General features: G+C 35.8%; 1 protein-coding gene across 2 annotated transcripts in view; it reads right to left on the bottom strand.

Annotated features, from left to right (window-relative positions):
- Positions 1-23,726, bottom strand: part of CHRM3 (cholinergic receptor muscarinic 3) — a 625,193-nt gene extending 601,467 nt beyond the window's left edge. For both annotated transcript variants that reach the window (XM_020982037.2, XM_020982039.2), the window contains exon 1: positions 22,917-23,726. The gene's annotated coding sequence lies outside the window, so the exon portion shown is untranslated. The remainder of the gene's footprint in view (positions 1-22,916) is intronic.
- Between the last annotated feature and the right edge of the window lie 1,892 nt (positions 23,727-25,618).

Here is a 25,618-nt window from a genome sequence, read left to right as displayed (position 1 = left end):
AATATTAGACTAGTTTATCTTGTTCAATCTAAAACAAAATTATAAAAATAATATTAAACTAATATTATAACATGCTACATATAGAAGGGATCTAAGATTTACTCTAGATTTACAGATTAAGGAACATGTTTGTCAGCACTTTGAAAAGAAGGTAGATGAAGACAGCATAGGTTCAGTACAAATGAGTGACGAAAAGCTCATTTTCTTTTTTAAACAGGGACCCTACATTGATGTATCAGGGGGACACTAGAGAAATAGATTATCTAGGCTTCAGAAAATTACTTGACAATTTATTTTATAAACTTAGGACACAATTGATGCACTTATAATAGACAAATAATAAAGTTTTTGTCTGTTTATGGACATGTTTTGGTTTTATGTAACAAACATTTATACATTACCACCATTCCATGACAGTCCTCATGTAACAAAATCAAACAATTAAGCCAATCCAGCCATACACCCATCTCAAAAAACTTTTCATGATTCCATATCCGTAGCAACTTCCCTTCTTCTATTTTTTAAGTTTTAAAAAAATATATTTTTGCTCCCTCATACCCTCAACCAATTAAGCTAAGAGAAGAAAAAACAGATTCCCTGTAATGAATATACATTGTCAAGCAAAACAAATTCCCTCATTGACTGTGTATAAAAATAGGTAAGTCTCATTCTGCACCCTAATTCCATCGCTGTCTGCTAGGAGATAAATGGTATGTCTCATCACTCTTCATCTGAAATTATAAATGGTCGCTGTATTGATCTTAGTTCTTGAAACGTTCAAAGTTCTTTGTCTCTTTAGGCATAAATTGTCTTGGGTTCTGCTTACTTCATTCTTCATCAGCTTAAAAAGTTTTCAAAATTATTCATATTTAGGATATTGATATTTCAGTATAAATTATTCTTCTGGACATTGGGAAAAAATTAAAAATAAACTGGAGACTAATTTAATCTGAAAAACTAATAGGTCAAAAAATAAATCAAAGAAATAATATATAATTTCATTAAAGTCAATGATAACAATCAGACAATGTATGAAAATTTGTGTGCTTATGAAGTACATAAGGGAAAATTCATATCTCTAAAAACTTTTATTAACAAAAAAAGAGAAATAACAAATCAATTCACTGGGAATGCAACATTAAATATCAAAATAAAGATCCTGAAAATCTAGGAAGAGCTTAACAAAATAGAAAAAAAAGCATCGAGTGAATAAAAAAGTAGTTTATAAAAATGTATATAAACAATAAAGTAGAAAACCAAATTACTAGTATCAAGAAATTTAAAAAAAGAATTCACAACAAGTAAATAAGAAAAAGGATATTCTTAGAAATTATTTTGTCTAACTATATTCAATAAAACCACCAACTTAAATGAAATAAATGATAGGCAAGATATGTTGTAGACAGTAGACAATGAAGCCTGATCTACAACCTGCCATGTGGAGAGCCTCCAGTGTGAAGAGGAGTAACCTTCCCTTTGACTTCAGACCTTCCATCTCCAGCTGTGCCTGTTCCTCAAAGAAAGAGGAAGAATTAAACTGGTAGACAGAAGGACTTCTATTTAGTGCAAGTTTGACTTTCATCTCCTGCTGCATTGTCTACTGCTACAACATATTCTGCTGAATTTAAGACTTTGGAAAGAAGAGTAGTGAAATGGTGCCTCTCATCTGCCTATCTGACCATCTGACCTTGTAACTTTTATCTCAAGATTCAATTGTTTCCTCTCTAATCTCTTCTGTGAAGAGAAGTATCACTTTCCAAAGGTCAGAACAAAAACTGTTGGGAAAATTGGGAAATCATCTGGCAGAAACTAGGCATAGTTCAGTTTCTCACACCACACACCAAAACAAGTTCAAAATGGGTACATAATTAAATCATAAAGAGTTATATCATAAGGAAATTAGTGGAGTATGGAAGAAATTACCTGTTACATCTATGTATAGGGGAAGAATTTGTAAACTAATAAGACATAGAGAGGTTCATGGGAGGTAAAATAGACACATGAAGCATATAAAATTATAAAGTTTTACATAAACACAACTTATCCAGGCAAAATTAGAGGCAAAGTGGGAAACTGGGAATAAATCTTTGCAGCAAGTTTTTCTGATAAAAGTTTCACTTCTAAAATATACAGGGAACTAAGCCAAATTATAAGAGGAGTCATCCTCCCTCCACCTCCCCCTCAATTAATAAGTGGTCAAAAGATATGAAAGGCAGTTTTGAAAAGGAAGAAATCAAAACAATCAACAGTCATGTCAAAAGTATTCTAAATTCCTAACCATTATGGAAATGCAAATTTAAGAACTTTGAGGTACTACTTAATAACCATCAAATTAGCTAAGTTTAAAAAAAGGGAAAATTACAAACACTTGGGGGAGGTAGAAAAAACAATCACATTAATGCAGGTTTGGTGAAGCTATGAAGTAGTCTAACCAGTGTGGAAAGAAAGGTGGAACTATGCCCAAAAAGCTGTCAAATTATATACATTCTTGATCCGGTAATATTGGTATTGGGTCCATATACCAAGGAGATCAAAGAAAGAAGAAAAAGTTCCATGTATACAAAAAAATATTTATAGCAGTCCTTTTTGTAGTTGCAAATAATTGGAAAATGAAAGGATATGCACCATTTGGAGAATGGTTGAACAAGCTATGATATATTAATGTGATAGAATACTGTTGTGCTGTCAGAAATGACAAAGGGGACAATTTCAGAAACACCTAGGTTGGTTTATTCAAACTGATACAAAATAAAGTGAGTTAGACCAAGAGAACAATTTACACAATGATAGCAATATTGTAAAGATAATCAACTGTGAAAGACTTCATAACCGATTAGTGCAATGACCTGTTAGAATTCCGAAGGACTCATGATGAACACGCTATATACCTTCAGATAGAGAACCAAAGGACTCAGGGGAAAGACAAAGGCATATTTTTTTCACTTTCTTTTTCTTGCTTTTTTTAGGAATATAGTAGGGAAATGTGTTTTTCAAGACTTGATATTTGTTACAGGTTTTCTCTTTCTTGTCTTCTTAATGGAATTAAGATAGAATTTTAAAGTAGAATTTATTAATTATTTTAATTAAATATTTTAAATAGAAAATAAAATAGAATTAAAAAGGAACCATAATAGAAATATGAGGATAAAATTAAAAATATACAACACAGCCATGCACATAAAAATTCATTTGTTTCTCTGAACTAATCTATTAAATTGCTATATATGATTTTAATTGCATTAGTTCTTAGTTTGGGGGCAGCTAGGTGGCACAGTGGATAGAGTGCAGAGATTGGAACCAAGAAGACTCATCATCCTGAGTTCAAATCTGGCCTTAGACCCTGAGCAGCTGTGTGACCTTGCACATGTCACTTAACCCTCTTTGCTTCGGTTTCCTTAATTGTAAAAGGAACTGGAAAAGAAAACAGAAAACTATTCGAATATCTTTGCCAAGAGACACCAAATGGGGTTACAAAGAATCAGGCATGACTGAAACAACTGAACGACAACAAAATTCATTAATTTCCCAAATAATATTACTGCTAGTGATTCACAATTACTCTGTGTGTAGGGGTGTGTGTGTGTGTGTGTGTGTGTGTGTGTATTGGGTTTGTAGGTGTGTGTGAGGGATCTTCTGGAAAGTCCAATAAAATAAATACGTAATCTTTTAATACATATTTGAAAGGGCTTTTGCAGTTTCTAGCTCACATTAGGCTCAAGGTTCTTATTCAGAGGGAGCAGCGCCATTCCTTATAGCATTATACCAAACTTATATTACAGCTGGTGTAGCTTTTTTTCCCAGATACCAATTAGATTGTACCATATGAGGTCATGCTTCAAGCAATGTTCAGTGTTTCTTCAGATCTCTCTGCCTTTGGCTCCACAGCTGCTTCAGTATCCTATCATGTTTCATTGTATGCCTATGGTTAAATGATTATATTTAAGGACAATCCCCAGTGTGAGCATTCCTGTCTCCTTGTCCTCTCATAGCACATTCACCACAAACCCAGTGCAGAAACTTTCCTTTAGGGATACCTTCTTGTGGGCAGATAATGTCAATATCAGAGATGTGAAGGGTATCATTTCTGTCATGCTTATGGCAAAGCCTGAGTTTGAGCTTTATTTAACTTATCCTGATATCTGAATCCTAGGGAATTACCTTAATGTTTTTAATTTGGTAACCTAGGCTGGTTTGTAGATATTGAATTCACATCTTCTTTCTAAATGAGGCTAATCACCTTTGGTTTTTGATTCACGTGCTCTTACTTACGAACTGCTTTTTGGATGATTATTTCAATTTCTCTGAACCCCCAATGCTAAGCCATTTTGGTGGTCTTTTGTATTGGGCATCACTCCTCTGGCAAATAGACCGGTATTGTTCCGGTACTTCCTTGAAAGTGGCCTTCATCTGGTTCTACTTTATTTCTCTCTCACAAATGCTGTTGATGGTACTGATCAGGTCTGTATCCAAAAGAGATCAAAGAAAAGAACTTATCTGTATCAAAATTTTGATAGCAGTTCTTTTTCTGGTGGCAAAGAATTGGAAATTGAGAGGATGCCCATAAATTAGGTAGTAGCTTAACAAGTTATGGTATGTGATTGTGATATACTACTATTGTACTATAAGAAATAATGAGCAGACTGGTCTAAGAAAAAAGACTTGTATGAACTGATGCACAATGAAGTGAGTAGAGCCAAGAGAATAGCACATGGTAACAATATTATAAGGATAATCAATGGTAAAAGACTTAGCAACTTTGATCAAGACAATGATCCAAGGCAATGTCCAAGGACCCATGATGAAAAATGCTATCCATCTCCAGAAAGAGAACAGATGAACTCTGAATGCACATTGCAGCATGCTTTAAAAAAATCACACTTCATTTTTTATTTTATCTTTTCTTTTGCAACATGGTTAATATTTAAATATGTTTTGCATGACCTCACACATCTAAATGAAATCAAATTACTTCCTTACTCAAGAAGGGGAGATGGGCAGCAGGTAGGGAGAGAATGTATAACTCAAAATATTTTTAAAATAATTGTTAAACAATTTACATGTAATTTGAAAATGCTTAATGAGACAAATTAAAATAATTTTAAAAGCCAAGTAACAACAATTTTTCCATTATAATGTTTTCCATTTATTTCTTAAGCTCTCTACCCTTCCCATGGCACATGACCTCAGTTACCACTGGGTTTTAGTTTTTGAAGTGATGAAAGATTGAATTCACTAACCCAGGGAAAATGAACATTAATTACTAAGATTTTTTTTAACGAATAAAAACCTGTTGAAAACTGGCATCCTACCCAAGGACTGCTAACATTCATTACTCTCTAAGTTTTTAAAGTACATTCTGACTCTTCTAATTCTAACTGATGTACAATCTGCCAGGGCAAACATGACCACACAATATCATTGCCATGTTACAACCTCAATAATAGGTGGCTCCAAAGGCCATCTTCTGGTCTGTTGGCTAAAGAAACAAGTCAAAGGAAAACATGTTAAAAGTCATCTGGAGGGGCAGCTGGGTGGCACAGTGTACACAGCACTAGCTCTGGAGTTAGGAGGACCTGAGGTCAAATCCAGCCTCAAACATATAACACCCACCAGCTGTCTGACTCTAGGCAAGTCACTTACCCCCAAGTGCCTCACCAAAAAAAGAAAAAAGTCATCTGGAGGGCAAAAGTCAACACGTATAATAAAAAAATAGAAATGCTCCAAGGAGTTAGGAAACAATTACTAAACTTTGAAGGTTATAAAGAATGAGAAACAAAGAAGGAATCCCTCTGAGACTGAAAAATGATAAAGAGAAGGCAGTGAAGAGGTGGTTTATGCTCATGTAAATGAATAAAATAAAAATTACTTATTAAAAATAATACATTTTATTATATAAATAGGGTGTAACATAAGTAATGGTATTTTATATATAAGGTGTATGTTATAGCAGTGTGAACACTGAAGTAAAATAATTTTTTTAATTTACTCTTCTCTGAAGATTATGATTCCAAGATGTATTATAACATAATTTTCACATAGTCCCAAGTTTTCACAACTTTAAATTTGGCTAGTCTGAATGCAATGTGGTAACTTGGAAAGAGTCATATATATGGAATCAAGAGAGCAAAGTCTAAATCCTCAATGTACATGATAATAGTTATACGACCATGAATACTTCCTTTAACCTCCCTAAGCCTCAGTTTTCGTCTGTAAAATGGAGACAGAAAAACTTATGCTATCTAACTCAGAAAATTATTTTGTGAGAAGTTTTACATATATGTGTGTGTGTATATGCACACATATATACATGCATGTATATGTATATATGTATATACATATTTAACAAAGCACTGACTACGTTATAATTATCATTGAAAATTCAGATGTCTATTGCTTTTCTGTTCCCCTACTGACCCTTGACAATTTATTGACACAGAAAAACACCATCTAGTAGCAAAAGACATGAACATCCTATAAACCATATTGGAAAAAAAAGATAGTTCTAAATTCAAAGGAATGTGGAGAGAATTTAGTAACAGAAAAATGCCATTTTCCAGATCCTGATAAATACTAGGGATATAAGTAAAAATTATTCAGTTAGTGTTTGATTTTTTGTAGTTGGAAAAGTGATTTCAGTTCCAATTCATGATGCAATAGATCTATCTTTGTATGTATATGTGCATTCATGTATGTATATGCATACACACATACTTTATTGCATATTAGAGACCCAAATATAATCAATACAGACAGTACATTTAGGCCCAATTTAAAACAAATAAAGCATATTGCTACCATTTAAAATGATTGGGGTGTTTTATGTCTGGGAGGCAGGGATGGAACGAGAGGAGAGAAAAGACAGAGAGACTGAGACAGAGGGAGATAACTCTTTTCCTAGGAGACTGGTAACACTATCAAGTTGAATGTAGATAACTCCAACAGAAGATACAATCTGAGGGTGGTTATTCTTGGCAACTACAGGATGAAATAAACTTCAAAAAAGAAGGTCACATTTTCCATTGTGGTGACAAAATATCCTGATTAGTTTTCAAGTTAAGGTGGCAGTGGTAGAAGTCCCAAGATTCAGAAGAAGGAAAGAGGGAAGGAAGGAACGTAAAAAATAGAATATAGGAACACCAATATATTTGCCTGGTTCTGGGAGAATCTATTAAGATTTTAAAATAGAAAATTAAAGGGGAAAGAGAAAACTTCCCATATATATTCAATAGTACAGATATCTATTACACAGAGTATCAGTTAAAACAAAGAATGAAAAATATGAGGGAAGTAGACCAATAATTCATAAAGACCATATCTAAGTGAAGAGTTAGGAGAGGTTACAGAATGATATCCTATTACACAACTCTGGGGTGCTTAAGGTTTAAAATGAAACTCTTTACCCAGTTTAATGTGGCATGGCTAAAAATTCACTTTTTCCATCCTCAGTATGCCCTCTGGGTTAATTTTTAGGAACCTACCCCTTTTATTATTGATCAACACTCCTTGACCCCATTAGCCTGCCTTGCATGGAACAGCTATCACAGCAAACACATCTGAAAATTCTGTGTAAACCCAAGCCCTCTGAAGTTCTTATGCTTAGACAGGAAAGCACATTCCAATACTCTTCAGAGCCACTACTCAGAATTTTGTCTTGTAGGACAGTGGTGGCAAGGGAGGCAACAGACAGCTGTATACATGACTGGATAGCTGTACCCTCCTATACCCTTGGGTATTGAGTATCATTAAATTATTCTAACTCATCCATTAGTGTTGCTGCATTCCATGACTGAAGAATGACCTAAATTCTCATAACACAAAGAAGGGCAGTGATTACATCATTGATGAAAAGAGTTAACATGTACATAGTGCTTTAACATTTGCAATGCACTGTACCTATGTATGGTGTCCTAAAAGTTTTAATTGCGGTTTTAAGTTCTAAAATTTTGGAAGTTTAAAGCTATTAAAGCTTAAAACTACACTAAGAGTTTTGGGACATGCTGTATTAACTCACTTCATCCTCACAAATTTATGAGGTAGATTCTATTATCATCTTCATTTTTCAGATGAGGAAACTGAGGCTTAAAGAGGCCAAAGGTCAAGTGACTTGCCTAGGTTGACTCAGATATTTCATGTCTGAGGTAAGATTTGAATTCAGATCTGGCTGCCTCCACTCTAATAATACATGGCCACATCTGTCCATAAAACTATTCACATAGTATGGCTAAAAAAGTGGTTGAATTAATTTAATCTCAAAGATATTGAGAATTGGTGAGATATGATTCATAACTAGAATGTAGCTATGGAAAAATGATGAAAGAAAAAGATTAAATAAAGATGGAGAGTAGAATAATGTAGATTGGAGGAAGCTATTAAGAAGATATTTTATGTTAGGAAATCCATGTGAAGACACATGGTGGACAGAATTGGTATACAGCTTAATGGAAGAAGGAACAGAAAAGACATTGTGTGGAGAATACACTATAAACCACACAGCCCAGAAGAAGGAAATGGATGGTGAGTGAGAGAAAATGATCACAACCATGGCAAAGAGGTATGACAGAATGTGATGGAGGATTTCATCTATGGAGACATTTGCTGAGACTTGCTGCAAAAAGTTGAGCAGTTACCTAAATATTGGTTTGCCTTAGCAATAATTTTATTCTTCAAAAGTTAGATATTGTAAGAAAGGCAGCTAATATGCTAGACTTTATTTTTGACCAGTGAGGATGAAGTAAGTACCAATGATAAGAACCTTTGAGAAAGTGACCATTCCATGCTAGTAATCATAATACATGAGGAGAATAAATATGGGAATACTCTGATGGAGATTTCAAAGTCTTTATTTAAAAAAAAAAGTGAGATCCCAGTCCAAGAGGGATAAGATGCTGTAAAGAACAAAATTCTACAGATAGAAGTAATTCCAATGAGGAAGAAAAAGGGACCATGTACTAAAGAAACAGATGGTCTAAGTTGAAACAATTAACCTATTTTGATTTGGAAAAGAAATGTATAGAATACAGAAGCAAAACCATGGTAAGACAGAAGGAATATGAAAGTGACATAGTCCTGCAAAAATAGTGTTAGAAACTAAAGTGTAGGAAAAACTGAAGCTTTTGAAAGTTATGACCAATAAATAGAAATCTTTCAGAAATTTTGGGGGCAAGAGGAAAACAAAATATGGGATGGATATGTCAATATAATAAACAACAGAAATAAGCCAAGACTATGCAATTCTTACTTTTTACTTCTGTTTTCTCTTCTAAGTAGAACAATATCTGGACTTAGAAAAGCAGAATGGATATGCTTAATAAGGTATTGAAATCCAAGATCATGAAGAAGAGAAGAGAGCATGTAACTGCACCTATTAAGTTCCAATCATAAGGCCCATATGAAAAGCATCCCAGGTTACTAGATGAAGTGACAGATTTGGTCAAAATTGCATTTGTTTACCAAACTTATTGAATTGAATTGAATTGTTTGTATATTTTTCAATGAAACATGGAGAATGAGAGGGATATAACAAGACATCTGTTTTAAGAAATTTCCCCAACTATCATCCCCACACCCTCTAATCTCTCCATTCCTTCTTGGATGTGCACAAAAATATACAGGTTTCCACAATTTTTAAAATACTCTCGCGTTAATATATCATACTCTCAAGTTTTCGTGCTATTTCTCCTCCCTTTCACATACTAGAATTATCAATCTACATTTAACAGCCTCCCTTTCCTCTATCATTCACTTCTTAACAATTTGTAATTTGACTTCCAACCTAACTATTCAACTAGTGCTACACTATTCAAGGTTTCCCACCATCTTTTTTAAAAAGAGATCCAGTGATATAAATGACAAATCAGTTAGTTGACTTCATCCATTCTGATTATTCTTGACCACTCAGCAGCATTTGATACTGTTGACCAATCTTCTCCTCACTTGGCTATTTTGATATTGTTTTTTCCTACTTCTTTTCCTTCCTATCTACTTCTTTTTAATCTTTTTCAAAATAATCATTCATGTTTCTCCCTCTAAATATAGGTGTCCCTGGGGTCTGTTTTAGACTCTCTTCTCTTTTCCTTCAGCACTCTTTTTCTGTGATGTTATCTGCTTCAGAAGGTTTAACTGTCATCTCTGTGGACAGCAGTCTCAGATCTGTTAAGAGTCCAATTCTGTCTCCTGAACATCTATCTGTATCACCAAGTGCCTGTTGTACATTTCCAGTTGGTTCTTCCAAAAGCAATTTAACGTGGGTAAATTCTATCTGTGAAAAAGAGAACAGGTTACCATTGTTCCCACCCCAACTGCCTCTCTTTCTGACTCCTTCATTTCTATTGAAAGCACTACTATCTTTCCAGTCATACCAGGTTGATACCAGTTAACTAAACCTTAATTCTTCTTCCTTCCTCACTCAATCAATTACAATCTTGTCTAGTCAACCTCTATAAGGTAAATAAATCAACAGCATTTATCATGTACTTACTAGGTATCAGGCAATGTATTAGGTCTTGGGGATACAAATACAACAAATGAAATAATCCTTAATATAAAGGAGTTTACATCCTAATGAAGGAGACAATGATTACATATATGTGTGTGCAGAATAAATGTTAAGAGAATTAACTCACAATGGTTAAGAAAAGTGATGAAAAATGAAAGGCATTAAGAGTTGGAAGAAGATGAATAAGGAAAAAGTCTATAAAGAATGAGAATTTGCAGTGTTTTCTGTATCATCGATCCTTGCAACAATCTGGTGAAACCTGTGGATGCATCTCAGAGTATTGTTTTTAAATGCATAAGATAAAATATGTAGGTGAAACCAACTACATTTACCAATTTTTTTAGGTTTAAAGATGCCAGGTAACAACTCCTGCTGTGAAGATGTTCTTTAGTTCTATTTTGAGGAAGAAGGGGGTTCTGTGAGTTTGTAGTGAGGGAGGAATTCATTCCAGGCATGAGGATTGGTCAGTGACAAGGCATAAACAGGAAATGAAGTACCTTTTGTTAGAAATAGAGAAATCACAGTTGCTGGATCATAGCAGAAGTTAAGATACATGGAGGTTGGACAGTTAGGCTGGGGCAAGGTTGTGAAGGACTTTAAAAGTTAAACAACATTGATCACTAAGGCACTATTGAGTCACTGGAGTGTAATGAATAGGGGAGTTACATGGGGAAATTTTAACTTAAGGGGAAAAAATGTTTGGTAACTGTATAAAGCATGGACTCAAGTGAGGAGACACTTGAGACAGGGAGAACAATAATGAGGCCCTTGAAATAATCTACATGTGAGGTAGTAAAGATCTGAACTTTACTATTACCTGTGTGAAGATTATAATGAGAAGAGCCAAGGGACAATGTATACATTAACAGTAACATTGTTTTAAGTACGACATTGAGTGAATGTTATTTTTTTTTATCATAAATACCCAAATTAACTATAAAAGACACATCAAAAAAAAATTGCTAGCTGCATCCAGAGAAAGAATTAATCAACAGAAGTATGTATAGAATAATTTTATACACACACACACACACACACACACATATTTGTATCTAATTGTAGTCATTTCTTGGGCAGTGGGAGGCAAGAAAAAAAGAAATTTACATGAAAATTTGTTGTATATTTGAAAGTAACATCCAGTTGTGTTTCGGAGATTTACAGCTTCATGTACAATCATCCTTTTACTGTACTATATTAAGGAAATGTTTATTTTATTCCATAAATTAAAAATAAAATAAAAGTTAATAATTTTTTAAAAAGAAAGAATAGGTGAAATATGAGAGAGGTTTTACAGGTAGAAATGGCAAGGTTTGGCAAGTGATTGTATATGTGGGATGAAGGAGATTGAGGATTCAATGGCAGCTCCAAGGTTACAAACCTGGAACATTGGAAGAATGGTGCTGTCTTTGCCAGAAATAGGAAAGGTCAAAAAATAGGTCAGATTTTGGGGAAAGAGAATGAGTTACATTTTGGATGCGTTGAGTTTGCTGTGTCTCCTATATAGTTTGAAGTATACAATAGGTTATTGGTTATATGGAACCAAAGGGTCAAGATGGACAGAGGAAGAATATATTGATCTGTGAATTATCTGCAAAGAGATGATAATAAACCCCTAAGAGAAAATGAGGTATAAGAGAGATGTGGATGGGGGGAAGGAAAGAGAAAGACAAGAAAGGGGCAACGGGAAGAAAAGAGAAGACGACAAAGGAGACAGGGAGAAAAGGGAGAAGAATCATCAAGTAGATGAAAGGTGAAGGGAAAGAGGGAGGGAGAAAGAGAGAGAGAGAGAGAGAGAGAGAGAGAGAGAGAGAGAGAGAGAGAGAGAAGAGAGAGAGAGAGAGAGAGGAAAAAGGGAAGTGGCAATGGGACAGAGAAGAACTGGGGAGGAGGAAAGTGTGAAAGGGAGAGAAGAGAGAGGGAAGAGTAAGGGGGGAGGGGAAGGAGAAAGTACACAGAGCCAGGATGAAATGATGAAATATTGTCTTAGCAGAAAGGGTTATGTAAGTTGGCTGGCCAAAAAAATTCCATGGTTGAATGAAAGAGAATTACACTTGGGGCCCCTATTAGGAGCAACAATGAACAGCAGAAGGAACAGTAGCAGAGCAAAGAGCAACTGTGAATATCAAAACTATCCATTGAGAACTACGGCAGTGAGAAATTCCCATGTTAGGGATGGTACTTGACTTAAGATTTATATAGGCTTGTGGGACTAATAGGCACTCAATTTATTTTTGTTTCCCTCCTTTAAAAAACAACCACACAGAGACAGTATAAAATACTTGAGAGAATACCTGCCAAGACACACACAAGGAATTATATGAACACAATTACAATAGAGTTATTCAAAGATAGATCTAAATATCTGTTGTCCAGTCATTTCAGTTATGTCCAAGTCTTTATGATCACATTTGGGGTTTTATTGGCAAAGACAGTGGAGTAGTTTGCCATTTCCTTCTCCATTTCATTTTATAGATGAGGAAACTGAGGCGAACAGGACTAAGTGACTTGCCCTGGGTCACACTACTAATAAGTGTCTGAAGCCAAATTTTAATTCAAGTCTTCCTGACCCCAGGTATGACGGTCTATCCACTGCATCATGTAGTGGCCCCCCAAATATCTGGAGAAATAAGAATTACTCATGGGTAGGCTAAACAAATATAATGAAAATATCAATACCATCTAAATTCATTTTCATATTTAACGCCATACCTATTGAATTACCAAAGAGTTACTTCAAAGAGTTAGAAAAATATTAACAAAATTCATCTGGAAAGGAAAAAGGTCAAGAACATCAAGGGAATAGATTAAAAAAAAAAGGACAAGAGCCTAGTAATCTCAGATCTCAGACTATACTACAAAGTTGTAATCATCAAAATAATTTGGTACTGAGTAAGAAATAGATTGATCAGTAGAAAAGATTAGGTACACAATAGAGAAGCAAATAAGGAAAGTAACTTTAATAAACTCAAACATTCCAGCTATTGAGGCAAGAACTCACTCTCTGACAAAATCTTGGGAACCCTGGAAAGTCTAGTAGAAACTAGGTACAGACTAACATCTCACATCATTTACCAAGATAAGTTCAAAATGAGTACATGATAAAGGGTAAACTGATTAAGCAAATTAGAGGCATAGGGAAGGAATTACTTGTCAGATCAAAGGAAAGGTGAAGATTTCTCAACCAAACAATAGATGGAGAGATTTAGAAGAGGTAAAAGGGATAATTTTGATTATATAAAATTAAAAAGATTTTTCTTCTTTTAAAAGAAAAGAAGAAAATTGGGGAAAATCTTTGCAATGTTTCTCTGACAAAGATTTCATTTTTGAACTACATAGAGAACTAAATCAAATTTATAAGAATAAGAGCCATTGCTCCCATTGATAAATGGTCAGAAATATAAATAGGCAATTTTCAGAGGAAGAAATCAAAGCTATCAACAGTCATGAAAAAATTCTGTAAATCACTATTATAAAATGCAAATTAACAGAACTCTGAGGTACCACCTCTTTTCATCGGATTGCAATCTATTTAGTAAAAGCAATATTATAAAGCTAATCAACTTTGAAAGACTGAGTAACTCTGATCAACATAATGATCCAATGTAATTCCAAAGAACCCAATGAAACATGCTATGTACCTCCATATAGAGAAGTGATGGCCTCAGTGCAAATAGAAATACATTAAATGTCTTTATTTCTTTCTCTTTTGGGGGGAGGGTGGGGTATAACTAATGAGGAAATTTGCTTCATATTTGTAATAAGCTTTGTTTTTCTTGCCTTCTCATTGTATGGGAGAGGGTGTGGGCAAAAGGAGATCATTTGGAATTGCAAAAAAAGGAAACAAGTCTCTGTATTTTAACTTTTATTTTAAAGATAACAACACTTGGTGAGGGGGGAGTAATACAGTAAACCAAGTCCCTGGAAGAGATGACTCATTCTCAGTATCCTGGAAAAAAATGTAATCCTAGGTTTTGTTGGGAACAAAATACAAGCATCAAAGTAACTCAAAATGTAATCTGATTCTATGTCATGAAAAGTATCTGTTGTATTGTTTATATAGAGTTACCTAGTTACTTATAAGTCTTCCTCATTAGAATGCACTCTTCTTAGGGGAAGTTATTGTTTTTACATTTCTTTGTATCCTCAGCAGTTAGAACAGTGTCTGACATCTAGTAAGTACTCAAAAAATGCTCACTGACTATATCAATATTTTTTGCTCCTCTATGATGCTGACAGCATTTTAATGGATCAAATCTAAGAAATGATGGATATTTCTATGCTTTGGTGTCATGTCTCATAGTCATCTTTCTCATTGTATTCATACTTCCATTATATTCTAGAGCTTAGTCAAATAAGAAAGGAAGATATAATCTCAGCCCTCCAGAATTTTAAAAAGTAATGTAAAAGATAAGGTTGAAATACAGGAAATAATCAGAAAACATCACAATCCTTATCAATGACCACTTAGTTCTTGAATACCTAGTAGATGCATCATGCTAAATACTCAACGGTACAAATAACACTAAAATAATTATTTTTTCTGGAGAGATGAGACTGATAAATACGAAGAGACAATACAAAAAAGTATAAATATAAGACGAATGTATAAACAATAAATATTCTTTTTCTTCAGTGCAGTTTCAGGGACAAGATACTCCATCTCTAGGCTTTGGATATTTTCTCAAGCTGTTCCCCATGCTGAAATGCTCTCTCACAGCTCTGCCTACTGATTTTGCTGGTGTTCTTTAAGCAGAAACTAAAATACAATCTTTAATGGAACCTTTCCCAATCCCTCTTAATTCTAATGCCTTCCATCTGCTAATTATTTCCTATTTATACTGTATATAGCTTGCAATGTGTATATTTGTTTGCATATTGTCTTCCTCATTATACTGTAAGCTACTTGACGGCAGGGACTGTCTTGAATCTCTAGCACTGAACACAGTACCTGGCATATAGTAAGTGCTTAATAAATGTTTATTGATTGATTATTTTCTATGATCACCTAAAATGTAAGAAAAACAAATAGAAAAAAAGTTATCAGGCTCTAGACCAAGAGTACCCAGCCTGTCCAGTCGATTATGGACCTCCAATTGTCTTGATTAAGTTGAAGCATCCTCTGGCTACTCTCTCCATTTTTTGGAGACCAAGAGCATTTCCAATGCCAGTTGGAAGTACTCAGATGGCCAAGAAGTCTATCTGCCCAGGAAAGGATCCAATCATTTGTTATTTCAAATGGCCTGTGGGCTAGAGTGGGAGATGTGATTGTATCTGCCAGCTACTTATTGTGTCTCCAGGTGTTTTTCTTCTGAAGAAGAAAACCACCAGCTTACAATGCCAGATGTATGCCTTTTAGAATTATCTTGCCAGAATTCATGTAATGTCATATACATTTCTGTCTATACTTGTCCATAGGGGAGGAAAGAACAAAGAGTGGGGTTACATTGCAAAGCTTCAGATGATGAACCAAACAGCTCTTCAACATATTAAAAAAAAAGTTTAAAGACCCCCTCGATGGAGAAAATTAGTACACAAAACCTTGCTAGCAGTTTTCAAGAACAGGCTGAATTATAAATGAGATTTTGCTTTCAATTATTTGAATTATTCTTGAACTACATATTATGTATAGCAAAGGTAGGCATAGGATTTGGCAAGTAAATTTCCTGCCAGCTGTAATTTATATGAGGTAAATTGTACCTCCACATTTCTCTTCAAAGTATCTAGGTTCCAATTCCTTTTGAAATGAGCTGGCATCATCAGTGAAGAGCAGCTGATTCTGGTGGAGAACATTCTTTCTGCCATCAGGGGACCCACTCTGTGACAAACTGTCAAGCTGCAGCTGGAACTTCAATCACAGGAATATGGAAACTATTAAAAGAGGCAAAGTGGTTGGCACCCAGAAAGGAGTAATTGGGAAGCTGCAACAGGTGGATAAATCATATTGTTTCCAGTTTCTATAGCAGAGACTGCCAAATGTTAGGGTAATGTATATGGTGCCAGGCCGATTGGCCAAAAGAGAATATTCAGTAGCCAGCTACTAAGCCAAAAGGACACTGAATATTAGTCCTCATAGCAATATATCAAGGAATATTGAAGATTTGGGATGAAATGCAGAATATACAAGAGAGCATATACAAGCTTGCTCCATAAGCCCCCCACCCCGAACAGTATACATTCCGGTTGAATTTTGCGTTAGTGCACCAGAGGAAAGCTAACAATATGTATTTATGAGATGGTAGAAAGAGGAGAAGAAAAGAAATCTGCTATCTGAAAGATATGATTTTAGGGAATTTATAATTATTAAAAGACACTATTCATAAAAAGATATCCTTCATGGAGTATGCCACAGGAAGCAAAACAAGTGTCCTTTTCCACATATTTGATACTTTTAAAGGCTCTCTTGGGAGTTTTGATGTATGTCCAAGCGTCTCTCTCTGTCTGTTTGTCCATCTGTCTGTCTATCGGTCTCTCTCTCCTCACACACACAAATATATATATATGAAATTTAAATTCAATTTAACAAACATTTATCAAACACCTAGTATGTACAATGCCCTGTGTTACATGGTGAAAATGTAAAGATGAAAAATAAATGAGTCCCTGCCCAAGAGGGGCTTATAAACTGAATATAAAAATAGGATACATAGAAAAATAACAAAATTCATCTATAAGAACAAAAGCTCAAGTATATCAAGTGGATCAATGAAAAAAAAATATGAAAGAAGGTGGTCAAGCCCTGCCAAATCTCAAACTGTATTATAAAGCAGTAATTATTGAAACAATCTGGTACTCGCTAAAAAATAAAGTAGTGGATCAGTGGAACAGATTAGGTACAAATTACATTACAGTAAATGACCATAATAATCTAGTATATGATAAACTCAAAGATCAAAACTTTTGGAACAAAAGTCATTCACAACTCTGGGAAAACTGGAAAACAGTATGGCAGAAACTAGGTATAGATCAACATCTCCTACTATATACCAAGACAAGGTTAAAATGGGCACACGATTTACACATAAAGGGTAAGACCATAGGCAAATTAAAAGAGCATAGAATAGCTTGTCTGTCAGATTTACGGGTGAGGGAAGAATTCAGAACCCAAGAAGATACTGAGAATATTACAAAATGTAAAAATAGATCATTTTGATTATATAAAATTACAAAGTTTTCACACGAACAAAACTAATGCAACAAAAATTATAAGAAAGCAGTAAACTGGGGTATTTTTTTTGTTAGGCAATGGGGTTAAGTGACTTGCCCAGGGTCACACAACTAGTAAGTGTTATGTGTCTGAGGCCACATTTGAACTCAGATCCTCCTGACTCTAAGGCCAGAGCTCTATCCACTGCACCACCTAGCTGCCTCCTGGGGGAAAATTTTGTCACAAATTCTCTCTGAAAAATGCTTCATTTCTCAAATATAAAGAGACCTGAGTAAAATTTATAAAAATACAAGTCATTCTCCAATTGATAAATGGTCAAAGGACCATTGAAAACAAGCAGTTTTCAGACAAAAAAATGAAATCTATCCATAGTCATATAAAAATGATCTAATCATGATTATCAAAATGCAAATTAAATCAATTCTGAGGTACCACCTTACACCTATCAGATTGAGTAACATGACAGAAAAGGAAAATGTTGGATGTTGGAGAGGATATGGAAAACTGGTACACTAATGCACTTTTGATGGAGTTGTAAACTGGTACAACCATTCTGGAGCACAATTTGGAACTATGCCAAAAGGGTTGCAAAACTGCATACCCTTTCATCCAGCAATACCACTGCTAAGTCTATGTCCCAAAGATATAAAAAAGGAAAAGGAAAAGGACCTATTGTACAAAAATATTTATAGCAGCTCTTTTTGTGGTGGATAACAATTGGAAATCAAAGGGATATCCATCAATTGAGGAATGACAAAACAGGTTGTGGTATGTGATTGTAATGGAATGTTATTGTGTTATAAGAAATAACAAGCAGGATAACCTCAGAAAAACCTGGAAAGACTTTCACAAATTGACACATGGTGAAGTGAACAGAACCAGAAAACACTGTACACAGCAACAGTAATATTGTCTGATGAAGAATTGTGAAATACTTAAGTATTCTCAGTAATACAATGATCCAAGACAATTCCAAAGGACTAATGGTGAAGCATACTATCTACCTCCAGAGAAAGAATTGATATTGTTTGAATACAGACTGATGCACACTATTGTTCACTTTCATTTTTTTCTTTTATTTGAATCTTCTTGTACAAAATGAATAATATGGAAATGTTTTCCATAATTGCACATGCATAACTTATATTTGATGGCTTACCATCTCAGGAATGGGGATGCAGAGAGAGAGAGGAAAGCACAGAATTTGGAACTCAAAAATAAATAAAAATGTTAAAAATTGAAAAAAAATAGGACATGTACATGAGTACACTACAAAATGAATAATGACATGAGAAAGGTTTAGACAACAAGCTTTAAAAAGTTCCAGGAAAGAGAAATCACTATCAGTTCAGGACAACAAACCACTGAATGCTGCAAAGGGAGACACCTGAGCAGAACCTTGAAAAAAAGAGAAAACATAATTGTTTTGAATCAAGAGTGAGATAATTGGGTTTGTTGAGGATAAAGGAAATAACATTTAAATGAGTCTGATTTTTTTCCTATGAAGTTAGCTGAATGATCTCCACCTTTTTTAAATCTAGATTTTTCATTTAATTTTGCCATAGGTACACCCACTTGAAATTCTATATCCAATTGGTGGGAGTGGGGGAGGGGGAGAGAAAGTGTGGTGAGTTATTCTGCAGAATTCAACCAGCCACAATATCAATGTCAATTAAATTGAGGAAAGGTATGTACTGCCTCTTCTCTCAACCTCTCTCCATGAAATAAGATTGCAATTACTTATTTGCAACTGTATTCCTATCTCCAATTAAATACTATGTAAATGTAATGATTTTGATTGATATAAAAGCTAACATTTATAAGTAGAGTTATGTCCTGGTTTTTGTTTTTCTCTTGAGTAAAATATACCTTTTACACCTTCATTCACAAGGAGAAAGACATCCTGTCCAGTTCCTCACCGAAACTTTAAAACCAAGCCATAATGTGAGTATATTGCTATTTGTAATAATATATTACAGCAAGATAATTATGTTCCATTATGTAAGTAAAGCCTTGATGCATTTCTCCCATACACACAGATCTGAGTCCCTTTCTTCATATGATTCACAGTTCATTCATCTCATCTTTTGAAGTGGCACTACACCACAGCTGTTCAGAATATAAACTTCCTTGAATTGCAAACAGAACAACCCAGTTTCTTCATCCTCACATGAGATGTAGCCAGACCATTTAAGAAAGGGTATCTATTTCTCCCAGTGACAAGTGTTAATATGCCAGAACAGCATGTCCATTGGGGGCACTGGTGTGGGGGTGAGAAGCATGGTGGTGAGGGAAAGAGGAAAGGAAATTATGTTTTTAGTTAGAATCATTTCATTTAAAAAAATGAAGAACTTTTAAATAGAAATCTGAAACAAATCCATAACTGAAGTTATCTAAACAAGTTTTTTTTAAAAATCTGTTAATTTTCTCTCTACTCAAATTATTTTTTGATACAAATAATTCTATAAATGGCAATTTTGGAGTATTTTTTTCAGTCACGTTCTCAATGAAACACAGCACAGCAGAGCAACTAGACGGCTGGTGTCAAAGACAGAAAGACTTGGATTTGAGTTCTGTCTTTGACACTTTCTGGCTGTGTAACTAGGCAAGTCATTTACCTTCTAGTGTTCTTTAAGTGGCAGAGAGAATGCCAACGTGCATTGGGACAAGGATTTTCCACCCCTGGAAGCTCTCCATATGAAAGAAATCCCAGCTTCATTCCCATTCCTGTTTCATCCTCAACAAGTTATCTGCATTAATGTCTCAGTATTACGCAAGAAGTACACACACTGAACACCATCTAAAGTGGCTGCCTCCTTTACACTCTATGTAACTCAAAAGCAAAAGATCAAACAGGGTTCTAAATGGTAATAAATTAGCTATGCTTCTTCAGTATATGTATGTTCAAATCCCTGTTGCGGGGGGTGGGGGGGAGAGGGGGTATTTAAAGCACCAGAAAGATAGAAATGATTGGGAAGGGGGGTTTGGCAGGGAAGAGAATTAGTACTGCCATATTTTACTATACTTCATGTACTCTTATATTAACTTTACAGGTTAATGCAAATATGTTACTTACATAAGACTATCAATCTTCTTGAAAGCAATTCTCATATAAACCAAAAGCTCTTTTAACAGATTTACAGTAGTATTCTAAGAAACTTTATCTCCACACCTAACTTCTCAAGTGACTCAATTCTTCAAAGTTTACACTGAATTCTTTATTGTTTAAAGTAAAAAGAAATAAAATTTTCAATTCAATGAAAAGTTCTATCATATTAGGTTAACTGTCATCACAGATTTTCCATTTTAAAGAATCTTTCAAATATGAATAGAAGACAAACATATTGACAGTCATACAAAAGAAATAGGCTTTCTGGATCAGAAAGGTGGATACAATCTATTACACCTGTATGATAAATTCTTAAATGGAAGTAGTCATGTCAAACATAAATTCTATTCTATCAGAATGACCCTATTGTGCCAATTGCTTGTGGAAAAAAATTAAAGAAAATTTAAATTCAGGCACATTATTAGCTGTGTAATGATCTGTTCAGCATTTTCTGTGAAAGATTAGATAATGCAGCCAAAAATAAGAGATGTTAGAACACGCACAAGCATGCACATGCACATGCGCGTGCGCACACACACACACACATACACACACACAAGAACCAATGACAAACAGGCATTTTCTGTGTGCATTTATACCTAGCAATACCAGTTCCTATTACAAGGGGGTGCCCCCCCACCTTGTACATACAGCAACATATTTGGGAAAGACCCTAGAAAATCTTTACATTACCGAAATAAACATGCAAGTTCTGTTTGAAATCTGAGCTCAAATTCACACTTTATGGAGTGAATATTATTATTCATCAGAGGCTTTATCTAAAGCAAATACTTGGACTCTGTTTTAAGCACTGGCAATGTTGATCCATGTTAGTTTGTCATAACACTCTTTGCCTACTGAAATCTTTGGGGGCTTACTTGTGCAAATGCAGTCTTAAAAGGGACCCTTAGGTAGATTTTTTTTAGCCACTCAGAATTGGATAGATTTACAGAATTACAAAGAAAAATGACACAAAGTCCTGTTTGAAATCAAATTGAGCAATCTAACCACTGTGACAACATACGTTAAAAAGCTTCATTTTCCTCAACAACCCAACTGTCATGAGAAATGTAATATTCTCTTAGCTATCGAAAACATCAGCAGTACCCTTGACTAAAGAGACACAGAGAGAGAAATAGCTCTTTGAACCCTGCCACAACAGTTTAAATAACGCATGCCAATAAATTATTCATCATATCCTTGAGAAATTTCTGTATTCAATAAATTTCCCAGTCCTTAGCTCCTTGTAACATTTCCACTTTATGAACAGCAAAAGAGTTAAACATTCATGGGCACATACACACAATCTTAACAGGCTCAAAATTCCAACATGCACACCCTACTAAGTATACAAGCGAATTCTATTACATAAGTCAAGTTCCCCTCTTCTACGTAGCTAAAAAGAAAGAGAAAGAAAGAAAAGGAAAAACAAAACAGTCCAGCTAACTAACATTCCTAAAATGAATCAAGTAGGGGACTGACAGTTCTGGTTAAGAAATAGGGATGTAGTTCAGCAGCTGCTCCGCAACTTTGGATGACTCCTTGCCCCGACTGTAGAGACGCGCGCGGAGCTGCGTACCTTCACCTAGGTGTTGCTCAAGTCTCAGATCTCGACTCACTTACCCCCCACCCTGCCCCCACCGAAACGCAAATCGATCAAGATGATCCACTGAAAGACTGAGCTTATCTCTGCTCTGCTCACCTTTAAATAACGGGGCAAAAAAAAAAATCAAGACGCTATAAGAGTATTTTCGCCTAGGCACCACGTCCTTCCAAGTCAGAGATCTGTCACCTGGAAGAAAGTAAACGAACCAGTAGGCGTCGTGGGGGACCCCCAGGTGCAATTCGCCATGGTCAGTCCTTTCGGGGTACCCCTTTGTGACAAAGGCAGTCCCCTCACTGTCCCCCATTCCTATCTCCACCCTATTATGCGCTGTCCTGGTGCAAGCAGCTCGAGGAGAAGAGATGGAGCAATCCTTTTCTTCATTCGCCCCAGCTCTGTTGTTTCTACTCCGGTGAAGAAAGACCTTTCCCACCAGAGCTGAAAACTTTTTTTCCTCCAGATAACAACGCGCAAATGCAAGAAGGTTCAGTACACCCGGGCACCACCCTTTCCCATAGCCCTGGGCTCTTGGCCCCTTCCTTACCTGGTGGCCCGGACCTTAGAGCACTGCAGGTACCTCCGCCTTTTCAGGACCCTTCCGGTGCCCTCACAAAGGTGCCCAGAATCGTCACCCCACTTTCTGCCTCCTCCTCCTCCTGTCCTAGGTAGGATCAACGAGCAAATGACCTAGGACCAAGATGCCCAACCAGATTCACGCTTTGTAGATTCCGTTTCATGATCAAACCCGAAGCTCTGTAGAGTCCGCGGACACGGAATAAAGAAAGAAGGGGAACCAGTCCCCCACCCGGGGTGTAGGCTCCAGGTCTAGCGAGCGCTCTGCCGACAGGCAGCGGCGGCCGCCGCGTCACATGCCTTCTTCTCCGGGGCAGCGGCACCTGTCCAAGCAGCCGCGCCGGCTCCACGCTACCACCCCCGGGCTTGCTGGGATCCCTTCCCTGCAGCGCTTTCTTGCCTTTTCTTTTCCCACCGTCTTTTATCCCCCTACTCCCTTTCTCTCCTCACTCCTTTTCTTTTTCTTTCTTTCCTTTTAAAATTTTTCTTCCTCTTCTGTTCCCAAAGCAGGCACAAGACACTGGAAGTGGAAGGAGTCTTTTTCACCACCCACCCGTCCACTCCCCACAAACTCTTCCTTCGCCCAGGGGTGGCTGTTTTCCTCAGTGCTGCTCCCACCCCTTCTCTATTCTTCCTCCTTTTCTTCCTGCTCCTCTTCCTCTTCTTCCTCCTCTTGCTGCAGCTGCCTTTCCTTAGCTCCCTCACTGCCTAACGCCGGTGTAATGCACTGGCTGCCTACTTGAGACCAAAACCTGTCCTGGCTACTGAGCATGCCCAGTTGCCCTAGTGGAACCACACTAACCTCCCATGTGCTGTGAGATTCCGCTTCTCCTTGTTTTAGCGGCCGCCTGGGAAGGAGATTGGGAAAGCTCTGAGAGTCCACCAAGGGGATATGCTTCCTGGAAGCCACGAGAAAAGTGGGAAGGGGAAAATAGGGTCGTCAATCAATCACTCGGAATCACACCTGTGTCACCTGTTTTGCTCCTGGCTACTGCAAGGGCATATGGCTTTTTCTGGAGTGTTTAAGAGAATGTTGAGGAAAATACAATATCTGGGATTTTTTTTTAATGGCTTCAATCTTGGTGACAATATTATTGATCTGGAAGCCTGGAACCGAAGATCATACTATAATGTCTAGTATTCTATGATTTGTTGAACAGTGGTAGCAGGCAGAAAATTATTAGAATTAGACAACTTATGGTGTAGTAGAAGAAAGTCCTGAATTTGGAATTGGAGTTTAGTCCAAGTTCTGTTAATAGCTGTGAGGTATCAGACAAGTAACAACCACTTCGGGCCTCAGTTATCCCATCTGTGAAATGGGGAAGTCAGACTAAATCATGTCCATCATTACTTTTAAGCTCACATTCTATGATTCTGGGCCTTGATTTTTACTTTTTGGAACCTTATGCTCAAAGAGGGTAATGGGACAAACATGAAAATGACAGAACATGTATGCGTATGTAGACTGGAGGAAAGTTGTTTTTTGAAGATATGTTGAAAAAGCTAGAAACACAATGGTGACATGACTCAGGAAATATGGCAAACTTATGAAATGCAATTGCAAACAGTTTTTGTAATAAACAAAAAAATGAAAATCTGCTAAAGAAAATAATGTGGCTACAGAAGGAACTCTTTGATAAGCTCAAATTTAAAAGAACATGGACAAAAGTAAAGTGCAAAATCACATAAAAAGGCAAGTATAAAATATTGTCATTAACCTAAGGAGAGAATCAAAAGCTGTAAGTTAAAAGCTGAGACTTGCTACAAATTGTAAAAAATAAAAAAATAAAAAAATTCATAAGTGCATTTTATGTTGTCATTGCTTAAGTTACGTTCAGAATAAGAAGATTAATAAGAAAGAGAGAAGTATATTCTTTGGGAAAGAGGACACAAAAATAAGAAATTGTTTAAGTCCTGCTTTTGCTCCAATCTTCTGACTTCTTCAGGAAAAAAGAATGATCTGTCAACTAGAAAGAGCAGAATAAGTGACATTACAGGAGAATTGAGTGTAAAATAGGAGAGAAATGAGTACCAGAGCACAGTAGCTATTTTGAGTCACTGAATGTTTCAAGAGTCTACTCTCAAATAAATTAAATGCTAAAATCCTGGAAAAAATACATAAATGATTGAGAAACTGTTATCAGACTTTTTATTGAGAAATAATGGAATATTTGAGAGATGCTGGATTCTTTTGTATGGGAAATATACTTTTTAAAAAGATGAAAGTGGATTCTAGAGTGTATAGACTTTTGATTAATAACAAATATTTTAAATGGATATCCATTGACCTAGCACCTGGCACTTGTGGCCATCTAGTTCAATTCCCTCATCTAATTGATAAGGAGATTGAGGCAGAGGGAGTGTCAATGATTTGCCAAGTTCCCACCAGCAAAGTGTCGAAGGTAAGTTGTGATCCTAGATTCTGTACTCTTTCTACTGTACCACAATGAATACTTTATCTGGGGGCTGTTTAAAGACAATTTATGAAAGAAAGGTTATCACTAAGAGCTAAAGTGGATTAATTAAGAACAAATCTTAATATACTAATCTAATTTCCTTTATTGAATAGTCTTGCTAGACTTGTAAATTAAGGGAATGCTTTACATATGGAAGGTCTTCATTTCTTCAAAACATTTGACAAAGTTGATTATGATGGGCTAGTGGACAAAATTA

Source organism: Phascolarctos cinereus, unplaced genomic scaffold, assembly GCF_003287225.1.
Source record: "Phascolarctos cinereus isolate Bilbo 61053 unplaced genomic scaffold, phaCin_HiC Scaffold_5;HRSCAF=322, whole genome shotgun sequence".
In the NCBI taxonomy this organism is placed as follows: Eukaryota; Metazoa; Chordata; class Mammalia; order Diprotodontia; family Phascolarctidae; genus Phascolarctos; species Phascolarctos cinereus.
This window is presented reverse-complemented; position numbering and strand designations above follow the sequence as displayed.